The sequence below is a fragment of the Hordeum vulgare genome, chromosome 7H (genome assembly GCF_904849725.1).
Source record: "Hordeum vulgare subsp. vulgare chromosome 7H, MorexV3_pseudomolecules_assembly, whole genome shotgun sequence".
Taxonomy (NCBI): Eukaryota; Viridiplantae; Streptophyta; class Magnoliopsida; order Poales; family Poaceae; genus Hordeum; species Hordeum vulgare.
The window spans coordinates 138,497,885-138,510,661 of NC_058524.1; positions in this window are offsets into that span (position 1 = coordinate 138,497,885).

Sequence of the window (12,777 nt, forward strand, 5' to 3'; positions counted from 1 at the left end):
ACTAGGTATAGAGATACCGACGATCGAATCTCGGGCAAGTATCATACCGAAGGACAAAGGGATCTTCATATGGGATTATCTGAATCCTTGACATACAGGTTCAACCAATAGAGATCTTCATAGAATATGTAGAAGCCAATATGGGCATCCAAGTCCCACTATTGGTTATTGACCGGGGAGTGTCTCAGGTCATGTCTACATAGTTCTCGAACCCGCAGGGTGTGCACACTTAAGGTTCGATGACGTTTTGGTATAGTTGAGTTATAGGTGTTGGTGACCGAAAGTTCTTCGGAGTCCCAGATGAGATCACGTACATCCCGAGGAGCTCTAGAATGGTCCGGAGGTAAAGATTGATATATAGGAAATCCTGTTTTGGTCACCGAAAAAGTTTCCGGCTCATCGGTAGTGTACTGGGAGTGTCGGGATGGTACCGGGGGACATCGCGAGGGGTGTATCGACCCAAAAGGCCTCCTGGCCTATGGGAGGAGTCAAACCAGCCCCTAGTGGGCTGGCTGAACCAATCACTAAGGCCCATGCGGCTAGAGGTTGGAAAAACCCAAAGGAAAGGAAGGGAAGGAGTCCAAGTAGGAAAGGAATCCTACTTGGAGTAGGATTGGAGGTGGACTCTTCCACCTCCTCCTAGTTTGACCGAACCCCTAGAAGGTTTTTCTGGCTGCCTCCTCCCCTCCCTCCCTCTATATATATACTAGAGGATTTAGATGGAAAAGCTAACTCTAATTGCCACGTCTTCCCTCTACTTCATCTAGATCGGTTTCTCCTCTAGTCTAGTTCGGCGGTGCTTAGGCAAAGCCCTCCTGGATTAGTTCACCACCAAGATCACGCTGCTGTTCTAGAGAACTCATCTGTCTCTCCTCCCCTCTTGCTGGATCAAGAAGAAGGAGATCGTTGATATGTCCAAAATGCATCACTATTTTGTATCATAATTTGTCTCTATTCATTGATATATTTCACCTTACGATGATGTACTTATAATGTTTTGGCTTATTTTACACAGTTTACAACTTTCCGGTGACGAAACAGAAGACACAGGATTCAGCAGAGAAAATAGCACGAAGAGTTACCATATGAGAACATCTCCAACTGCGTGAAAATTTCGGGGAAGGAGTTTCCGACCAGATCACGAAGATAGGCCGAAGAAGGGCCGGAGGGGGGCCACAGGGCACCCACGCATCCTGCTGGCACGGGCCACCCCTAGGCCGCGCCAAGAGGCCGCCTGGGTGGTGGGTCCCACCTCCGACGCTCTCCTTTGGCCTATATGATCCCCTTGACCTAAAAGATATGGGGACATAAGTTTTTCCGGAATTCTGCCGCCGCTCCGGGGCGGAAACCTACAGAGAAGAAAAGACCTTTCCGGCGGGCAGATTCCGCTGCAGAGAACTCCTCTGGAAGGGAAGATCGCCTTCATCATCATCACCATAGTCACGGGCATCATCGAGATCATCATCACTATCACCCTCAACACCAGCACAATCTCCATATTCACCTCATCTTACTTTACCATTGCAATCGGAGTTATACCTTGCACTATTCACCCCCTCTACTCTACCGGTGTTGATTACTCTTTTGTGGTGAATGCTATTGAGTTTTGTTGGAGAATTATTGTTATGACCATATTGCTCATCATATTTTCATCACCTCTGATCATGATCTCTTTTATGTCTTGTGAGTAGTTGCTTTAGTTCTTGAGGACATGGGAGAATTCTAGTTGCTAGTAGTCATATGATGTTGAAGTAATATGGGTTGATTGATATTTAAGTTATGGTGTTATTCTTCGAGTGGTGTTATGTGAACGTCGACTACATAACACTTCGCCTTTTAAAGGACCTAGTGGAATGCATCGTGTATAAAGAATGCTTATGGTGGGTTGCCGGAGTGACAAAAACCTGAACCCCAGTTCGCATACTTTTGCACGAGGGAGTATTGGATCCTAAAGCTTATTGATATGGTTAGGCTTTGCCTTAATTTCTGTCTTGTATTTGCGGATGCTTGCAAGAGGGATTAATCATAAGAGTGTACTTTTCTTAGCCTAGACGGTGCACTAGTTAAGATCCACCCACATAACAGTTATCAATACAAAACATAGTACTAGACAGAATATGGCGAAAGCACTTGACTATCTCTCCCGTGTGTCCTCAGGAATGCCTCAGTCTTTATAAGTTTAGTCGCTCGGCTTATCCTTTGTGTTCAAAAGGATTGGGCCACTTGTTGTACCTTGGCACCATTTAATTTCCCTGCATTTATTTCCCTGTTGCTTATACCAGAAAACCCATAAAAAAGTTACCTTTCAGGACTTGCAGTTATTCCTTGCTCAAGATCGGTTGTCAGTACCTTCTCCTCCTCATTGGGTTCGACACTCCTACTTATTAAAAAGGCTACGACAGATCCCCTACACTTTTGGGTCATCAAGACCATTTTTTGGCGACATTGCCGGGGAGTGTAGCGCTATTGGTAAGCGAAATTGGTAAGGAAACCTGTTCGCTGTACGTGGTGTTTTTATTTTACTGTTTCCACTTTTTGTCCCTATGGACAACTCTACTCTTGGTTTGTTGCTTTTGGGGAACCACCCCAATGCTATTGTGGTGGAGAAGCCTACCCCACCTACTGAAATTGTGCCTTTCAAAATAGCAACTTGTATTATTGCTTGTCTCTTGGCTAATCGATATGCAGGAGATAGACATCTAGGTGAACTCTTGTTATATCTTTCACAACTATTCTCCGTATTTAAGCTTGCAGGTATATCGATGGAGTTTGTGATGAGAAAGCTATTCTCTCTATCATTAAAATATAAGGCTTTGGATTGGTATAGGCTTCTTTATAATTCTCATTTACTAAATTGGAAAAACTTATGCCTCTCTTTTATGCAAAGTTTTATCCTCTTCATGAAATACATCGAGACAGGGACTATATTTATAACTTTTGGTCTCGTGACGGAGAAAGGATCTCTCAAGCTTGGGGGAGATTGAAGGCCCTAATGCTCGAATGTCCCAATCATGAGATCTCCAAGGAAATTATTCTTACAAATTTGTATGCAAGGCTTTCTCGTCAAGATAAAGAGATTCTTGATGCCTCCTCTAGTGGGGCATTCTCCAACAAAAGCACTGAAGCTAAGTGGGATCTTATTGAAAGGATCCAGAAGAACACTGAAGGTTGGGAGATTGATAAAGTTCATATTGAATCCGTTATAAATTATGAGCATGATTACATTCAGAGCTATGTGGAAACTGATTACTTCAATACCTTTGGTGCTAAGATTGGTCTTGATTCCTAGCTTCTAATTGATTTTTGCAAAGACATTGCCTCTCGTATTGACTCTTTTAAGAAGAGGGAGGATCAACACCATAAACATTTTAAGAATTTACTTGTTGATATCAATGTTGTTGACCCTATCTTACCTGCAGTTTTATATGAAAAGCCCCCTTTTCCCACCAGGATGAGGGAGCATTCTTTTGTCACATGCATACTGAATAAAAGTGAAAGAACGACTGTTGAGCATGAGGACCTGATCAAGGTTGATCGTCAAGTTGCATTAGTCAAGGATATTATTATTAGTAATATTGATGATTCCAATATAAATTTTTGTGTTGTTTCTACTAACCTTGTTACAGCCAAGAATAAAGGCCCAATTTCAGGTACTCCAGTTGTATTTGTTAAAATAGGAGATCATAATTATTACGGGCTATGTGATTTGGGATCCAGTGCTAGTGCTATTCCTTTTTCACTTTATCAAGAGATAATGAATGAGATTCTACCATGTGAAATGGAAGACGTTGATGTTACTATTTATCTTGCAAACAAAGAAACTATCTCTCCTATTGGAATTGTGCGAGATGTTGAAGTTCTATGTGGAAAGGTAAAATATCCTACCAACTTTCTAGTACTTGGTTCAGTGCAAGATAGTTTTTGCCCTATTATCTTTGGTAGGACTTTTCTCAAAACTTGTGGAGCTATTATAGATTGCAGGAAAGAAAAAGTATGTGTTGAATTTAACGGTGAGCCATATGAATTTAACTTTTCTAAATTCTCGAAGAAAACTCGTGGTACTGATTTGCCTAGTAATGATTAAATTATTGAAGAGATTGCTTCTATTGCTATTCCTCCTAACGATCCTTGCAGCAATTTATGGATGACCACGAGAATGATATGCATATGCAGGAAAGGAATGAGCTAGATGACGTATTCTTGAGACAACCTGCTATCCTGAAGCACAACCTTCTGGTTGAGTGATGACGAGATGATGTATATACTTCTCGCTCCCCGTTGGTTACCCCAAGTGGAAGGTTGAGCTGTAGTCAGCAGCAAGTTTTCCCTCACACAGAACTGTAAGGTATATCGAACCAAGAGGACTCCTAGGCTCAACAAGTTGGTGTCTCCCACCCTGGCGCTAGAAGAAGACGTGGACCTGCACACATAACAAATAACTTTGCTCCCAACGAGTACAGAGAGGTTGTCAATCTCTCCGGCCTTGTAGTTTGCAAAGGGTCAAAACACAAGCGGGAAGATAATAGTGATTGCAACGGAAAAGTAAATGAAAGCGGTAAATGATGGAGGTGTAAACAATGATGGTGATATGGACCAGAGTCACATGATGTTCACTAGTGATGTCTCTCTCCCAAAAGACGATAAACAACTATGCTTGGGTAAACAAATCACAGTTGGGCAATTGACAGCATTATGAACGCACCATAATGCTAATTATGCTACTTGATAATTCAATAGTAATGGGTAGTACGCCAAGACAAGTAGATCGTTTATTCATCAGCTTCTACTTACTAATCATCCACCTTGAGATATCTATGTAGAACATCTCGCCGGTATTAAGTTGCGAGCTGCACCCAAAGTGTAAACTCAAAACAACGGACAACTGCATTAACGAACTATGCATAAGGTAAACAATCCTTGCAACCGTGGTCACAAGCACCGTTCTTTTCCCCCTGGTGGCAACAGCACATCCCCTAGTCTCATGTTTCTGTCACTCAAGCTAGACATCGAGGGGCATGAACCCACAATCATGCATAACGTTCCCTCTTGGAGTTACAATCTACTACTCGGCCAAAGTATAAATAGCAATGGAGAACATGCATGAATCACCAAGGAACATAATATAAAAGGATAATCAAATATATAACTCATAACAATCTGACCATAATCTCATAATCCATCGGATCCCAACAAACCGAGCATAGAAATAGCAAGAGAATTACATAGATGCCTTGATCATGTAGGGCAGCTCACAAGGACTAACCATTGAAGCACAAGATTGGAGAGAAGACGTCACATAGCTACTGGTCATGGACTCATGGTCCAAGGAGGACTACTCACGGCACGTCCGATAGGCGTCCATGGCGGTGGAGATGCTCCCGGTGGTCAATCCTCCCTCTGGCAGGGTGCCGGGCAGAGGTCTCCTGACGCTCCAGATCTCGGAAGCATTGCGGCAGCGAAACGATGGAGAAATTCGTGATTCTGGAAGTTGTGGAAGGGTTTCCTCTTGGGACTCTAAATATAGGCCAAAGGAGGGCACTGGAGTAGGTGGGGCCCACCCAGGCAGTCTCCTGGCACGGCCTAGGGCCTGGCCGCGCTAGCAGGTCGCCTGGGCATCCCCTGGCCCCCCTCTGGCCCATCTTCGGTGATCCGGAACCTTCTGTTTCGCAGATTTTTTCTATATTTTTCCTGGAATTTTTCGGGCTTCGGAAAATTGGGTAAAAGCCCGTGCAAAATAAACATCAGCAGACAGAAACTGGCACTGGGTGCACTGAGTTAGTAGGTTAGTCCAAATATGTGTAAAATGATATAAAAGTGTGGCAAAACATATAACAATGTCACCCAAAAGATCATGGAACAAGCAGAACTTATAGATACGTTTGGGACGTATCAACATCCCCAAGCTTAATTTCTGCTCGTCCTCGAGTAGATAAATGACAAGAAAATAATTTATGTGGTGACATGCTAACACACATATAAGAACTTCAAAGTAAAGCAAGTGAGATATGCAATGAAAATCAAGACAATAGCAAGCAAGAGTCCATATCTAGTATTGAATTTAGCAAAGTAAGAACATAAAGGTGCAACAGCTCTCGCTGTCCGTGAGTCGAATGTCTCCAAATGGTGTTTGCGTGCAAGAAGTGGGAGATGGGTCGAGATCATAAAATGTATTTTAAATTGAGAACTCAATCTACTAAAATTTCACACTTGGTCTCCTTCGGAATCTTATTATGACGCATCCCCAGACCACTAGTCAGGCACAAGTCAAAATGATCCTCGCCCTATCGACTTTGAGCACTCATGCAATGGATGAGCGTAAGCACGATATGTTGGCACTTAGGATGGCATATAGAATAATGATACAGAAGGAAGAAAAAAAGGTGTGATAGGCTCACATCAATGAGGACAACCATAGGCAAGAGAAAGACAAATGATAGATATGATGTGAGGAGTGGGGATTGCCATGTAACAGATGCACATATCAGCTAAGGTAAGCTCTCCAAAGGAACTAGTGGGTGTGCATCCAACTTGTTTGTTCATGAAGACCTAGAGCTCATTTGTGGAGGCTCGTCATTGGAATATGCAAACCAAGTTCTATAGTGTAAGGGTCCCCACATAGTTATGCATGAATGATAATCTCGATGTAGTACAATATAGCAACGGAGTACAAGTGTGGATCTTCAAAAGGAATAGTAGTGTTGCCCCCTTCTCTCTTTTTATTTCTTTTCCTTTTTTCCTTTTTTTATTTTTTTGTGGCCTCTCTGGCTCTTTCTTTTTATCTCTCATTTGTCCTCTTTGGGATCATTTGTTTGTCCTCTATGGGGTCTTTTCCTCACTTAAGGGCAAATCTCTATGTTTTACATGAATAAGAAGAAGTTCATCACACTTTATAAGAGGACTCAACATAACGACAACTGAAAACTATCATGATGTATGCAAATGTATGCCTCTGCCAGTGTAGGAGGATATGCAATGATACTATCGCGTCATGTAGCAATAATTTTGGTAAGGCCCAACTATCATGCGGCTCTACGATCAAGCAAAAGCATGTATGTCATCAAGATCAAGTCATGAGATGGTGGATGTTGCATGGCAATGTATCTCGGAAAGGCTATGGAAATGCCTTAATAGGTAGGTATGGTGGATGGTTTGAGGATAGATATACTGAGGCTTATGTATGATAGAGTGTATCATGTCATGGGTTTGGATGCACCGGCGGAGTTTGCACCAACTCTCAATGTGAGAAAGGGCAATGCACGGTACCAAAGAGGCTAGCAAAATACGGATGGTGGAAGTGCCAACAATCGAATCCCCACATTAGTCTGAAGAACTCATACACTTATTATCGGTAACTCTCTATCTAGTTAGCAAATTCACAAAGAGACAAGTACCCCGAGGAGGAGTGTTTGGGCGTTTGGTTATCCTTGTGCATCCTCGACTAATGGTAACGTGAGGGTACTCTATATATTCCAACCCCTCCATAGGTTAGCGATGAATTTAGTAGCTAGAGTTCTCAACTAATTTTTAGTTTTTGAAAAACACACGGATTTCCCAAAATACGACACCTATCACTAATAGGCTCAAGCTCGTGGCACCAATAGTCCAAACATTACTCAAATCAATACCTCAAAACTATTGCGAGTTACTACTATACTTAAGTAGCAACCTCAATTACCTACTCCTGCAAGACACACAACTCAATGCAACGAGCCAACTCTCTAAATAAGGTAAGCATAAAAGATAAGCTTGTCTCTCTCCCAAACAAGGTAGGCTAGGTTCCGACTTGTTATGAACATCAAGCAAAACTAAAAAAAGCTAAAAAGCAAATAGCGTGACGCTCCAAGCATAGCACATAACATATGAAGTGATAAAAATATAGCATGGAGATGGACGAACTGATGATCGTTGATAGAGAAGGGGATGCACGGGGGCATCCCCAAGCTTAGACGCTTGAGTCTCCTTGAATATTTGTTGGGGTGCATGGAGGCAACCCCAAGCTTGAGCGCTTGACACACATGTATCTTCTTTCATTATCTCCCATCTCATACTTGAAAACTCCCTTCATACGAAACTCATCATAAGCTGATTAGAGTGGTTAGTACCCTTAATAAAATAATTCATTACCTGCGGGAAATAAATATTTTCGTGAAAAGCTACTGCTTCTCATGATTGCGAAAAGGTTTTTGCAATAAAAAGTAAGATTAGGATTTGCAAAACAATGGAAACACAAAACAAGGCAGAATCTGTGAAAAACAGAACAACATGTAGTAAATAATTTATTCGGAGCAATTCTGCAACTTAAATAAAAAACTCAGAAAAAAATGCGAGAAAAGAAATTATATAGAGCATGCTATCAAACGAATTCAGATAAAAAAGACGATCTGGTGATTTTTGGCGAATTTTTCCGTCACGCAGACATAATCTGTTTCTGGACAGCATGTCACAACTTTTGAACTTTCTTGCAATCAGAGGCTAAAACTTGGCACAAAGCTTAAAAATAAATATACAATGATGTTGCTACAGTAGTAACAAGCATCAAGATCACTAAAACGGAATGTAAAAACTCAAAGTAAAGATAACAAGGGTTGTCTCCCTAGAGCTCTTGTCAAATAATTTCCTTTTAGGGACAAGCCAAATAATTTCCTCATGACTCCATCTCTTGTTAAACCTGAAATCTTAAACAACTCACAAAGTTATGTAAGTTTCAACAAATGAATACTAGGATTGACTGTTCCATCTCCGGCATAACAATCATTCCTAATTATTTCAATTATCCCAAGTGGTATTTTGAATGGTATACATTAAGTAGGTGGAGGAGACTTCCCTACCACGAGTGTGGTAAAGCGGCCTTCCCCAAGCAGCGAACTAAGAGTGAAGTTTTCCATAAACCTAACTAGTGGAGTCACACAACTTAGTGTTCTGAGTGGAACCCATAGCAGCAGCAACAAGCAAGAACAAAGCAACTAATTTTTTTGTGGTTTTTGGTATAAGATTCTAAAGCAAAAAACTAAAAAGCAAACTAACAAGACTAGAAAGCAAAAGTAAAAGATAGCGTGCAACTCCCCTATCTTGAAGTCTGGAGTCCCGTAATTTTTTTTTGGTTTTTGGTACAAGTAGACCGTTTATTCATCAGCATCTACTTACTAATCATCCACCTTGAGATATCTATCCAGAACATCTCGCCGGTATTAAGTTGCGAGCCCCACCCAAAGTGTAAACTCAAAGCAACGGGCAACTGCATTAATGAACTATGCATAAGGTAAACAAGCCTTGCAACCGTGGTCACAAGCACCGTTGTTTCCCCCTGGTGGCAACAGCACATCCCCTAGTCTCATGTTTGTGTCACTCAAGCTAGACATCGAGGGGCATGAACCCACAATCATGCATAACGCTCCCTCTTGGAGTTACAATCTACTACTCGGCTAAAGCAATAAATAGCAACGGAAAACATGCATGAATCACTACGGAACATAATATAAAAGGATATTCAAATATATAACTCATCACAATCTGAACATAATCTCATAATCCATCAGATCCCAACAAACCGAGCGTAGCAATAGCAAGAGAATTACATAGATGCCTTGATCATGTAGGGCAGCTCACAAGGACTAACCATTGAAGCACAAGATTGGAGAGAAGACATCACATACCTACTGGTCATGGACACGTGGTCCATGGAGGACTAATCACGACACGTCCGGGAGGCGTCCATGGCGGTGGAGAGGCTCCTGGAGGTCAATCCTCCCTCCGGCAGGGTGCCGGGAAGAGGTCTCCTGATGCTCCCGATATCAGAAGCGCTGCGCGTTTTTTCATATGCTTTGTTCCGGATCCTATGCATTATTTCGTCAGTGCCTCCCTGTTGTTCTCCGGGTACACATCTTCTCTGTTTATTGCGGAGACGTGTATCCGGTGAACAGTGGGGAGGTGCTGCTAAAATTTTGCATTGGATCCGGAGCAGAGCATGGGATAACCAACCCAATCTACACATACTCGGGTGGGATTAGGACATATCTTTACCTATTAGCGTGTAGGTTGCATGGACATAATAAAACTGGCGAACTTGATTAACTGATAAATATATATGCTGAATTATATATAAATATATTTATTGTGTGTTTAGTAGCTAGGCACGATTAGTGGTCGTGCGTGGATGTACACCGATCACCCTAGTCAGAAATAGATGACGAAAGAATAGTTTCTAAAAACTAAAGAGTTTGTGAAAGCCACATTTGAAAATGGCCAGTAAACAAACTGGTGTCCTTGTCCTGGATGCGACAACGATAAAAAGAGGACAGAGGCTATAATGATTAAACACCTGCAGAGGAGGGGTTTTAAGCCTAATTATACGGTGTGGACATTTCATGGTGAGTCTATACAACGCACCAGGGATGAGGTGGTTCGTCGTTGCAGCGACGAGCATGGTACCGGGATCGAAGACATGTTGCAAGACTTTGATGATGCTAGGGATTCGGAAGATGAGATGGAGGAATCTGCAAAGGCCTTCTATGAAATGTTGGAGTCTTCAAAACATCCTCTCCACGAGCACACTGAGATTTGTCAGCTGGATGCCATTGTACAAGTAATGGCTTTGAAGTCTCAATTCAACTTGGGAAGAGAATGCTACGATGCGATGATGACACTATTTGGACGCTTTCTACCCAAAGGTCATGTCATGCCTATAAACATGTGCCAGTCGGACAAAATACTTTGTGTACTTAAGATACCCTATGAGAAAATAGATGCCTGTCAGAATGGATGTGCCTTATTTAGGAAGGAGTGTGCACACTTGGACTATTGTCCCATTTGCAAGTCTTGCAGGTATCTTGTGGTAGACAACAGTATGGGTGAGAAGAGGCAGACCAAAATTGCAGTTAATGTTCTTCGATATATGCCAATCATATCAAGGCTTCAATGTCTTTTCATGATCGAATAGACAGCGAGACAAATGACATGGCATACTTTGGGCAAAAGAACCGAACTAGAGGCGGATGGGAATAACATGACGGTACACACATCATATGGGGAAGCGTGGAAAGAGTTTGATAGATTGCATCAGGATAAAGCGGCAGATCCAAGGAATCCTCGAGTCTGCGTCGCCACGGATGGTTTTAATCCCTTCGGCATGACGGCAACCCAATACAGTTGTTGGCCTGTATTTGTCATTCCACTCAATCTCCCCCCGGGCAGATTATGCAAAGAAAGAACATATTTCTGACGTTGATAATTCCAGGGATCAATTATCCGAGGAAGAATATGAATGTGTACATGCAGCCGCTTAAGGATGAATTGCAAGAAGCTTGGGATAATGGGGTCAAGACATACGATTCCGCTAGAAAAGAAAACTTCAAAATGCATGTGTGGTACATGTACTCTATGCATTACATGCCGGCGTATGCGTTATTCTCTGGATGGTGTGTGCATGGAAGGTTCCCGTGCCCCACATGCAAGGCAGCTCTTCAGTTTCATTGGTTGCAGGAGGGTCGAAAGTATGCTTGCTTTGACTTGCATAGACAGTTCCTCGATCCTGACCATCAGTTCAGAAAAGACAAGAAGAACTTTACCAAAGGTTAAGTTGTCAAAAACTTGGCACCACCTGCGCTGACAGGCCAACAGATCCTGGATCAGTTAAACACCCTCGAGCCTGATCCAGAGTGTCCAGGGTATTTCAAGGGGTATAATTCAAAACACGCCTGGTCTCACAAGCCATGTTTGTGGGATCTACCTTACTTCAAAGACCTCCTTCTCCGACACAATATCGACATGATGCACACTGAAAAGAATATCAGAGAGGCTATTTTTGGTAAGTTGTTCGACATAGATGGGAAGACAAAGGATAATACTAAAGGCAGAGTCGATCAAGAGACACTACATCATAGACCGTTAGAAAACATGCGAGAAGACAAAGGAAAGCAGAAGTGGTCGAAGCCAAAGGCCTGGTTCAATCTTGGAAGGCCATCTATGAGGGAAATTATCTTGTGGGTCAAAATTCACTTGATGTTCCCCGATGGGTATGTAGCATATCTAAAGAGGGGAGCGAGCCTTGAAAAAATAAAAATCTTTGGTCTCAAGAGTCATGATTGGTACATATGGCTTGAGAGGGTAATGCCGGTGATGTTACGTGGCTTTATTCCTGAGGATGAATGGCTAGTACCGGCAGAGCTGAGCTATTTCTTCCGTGTTCTTTGTGCAAAATAATTGTCGCCTCGCGTTGTCAATGACATGGAGGAGTTTGCACCGGAGTTGCTTTGCAAGTTAGAGAAAATCTTTCCGCCGGGCTTCTTTAATCCAATGCAGCATTTGATTTTACATCTACCGACCGAGGCAAGATTGGGTTGGCCCGTGCAAAATCGTTGGTGCTATGCAACTGAGAGGATGCAAAAGACGCTTCGAGCTAAATGTAAAAAGAAGCATAGAATTGAAGCATCGATGGCTAAGGAATTCATTACTAAGGAGGTGGCAAACTTCGTGACAGCACACTACGAAGCGAAGAATCATCATTTTCATAATCCGAAGCCTCGGTACAATGGTGCGGACCCTAAAAAAGGTGGATCCAACCTCAGCCTATTCAAAGGGGAGCTCGCACCAGCTGGTGCTTCGAAACCAATAACGTTGGATGTCGAAGAATGACAGAATATTTCATTGTGTATCTTCAACAACCTAACAGAAATCCGGCTGTACATCGAGTAAGTTCTCGGCACAGTTTTCCGTAACTTCTAACTCCTTTGAACTGCTCTTATTCTCGGATATTTCATACAGCCGATACGTTGCCAAATT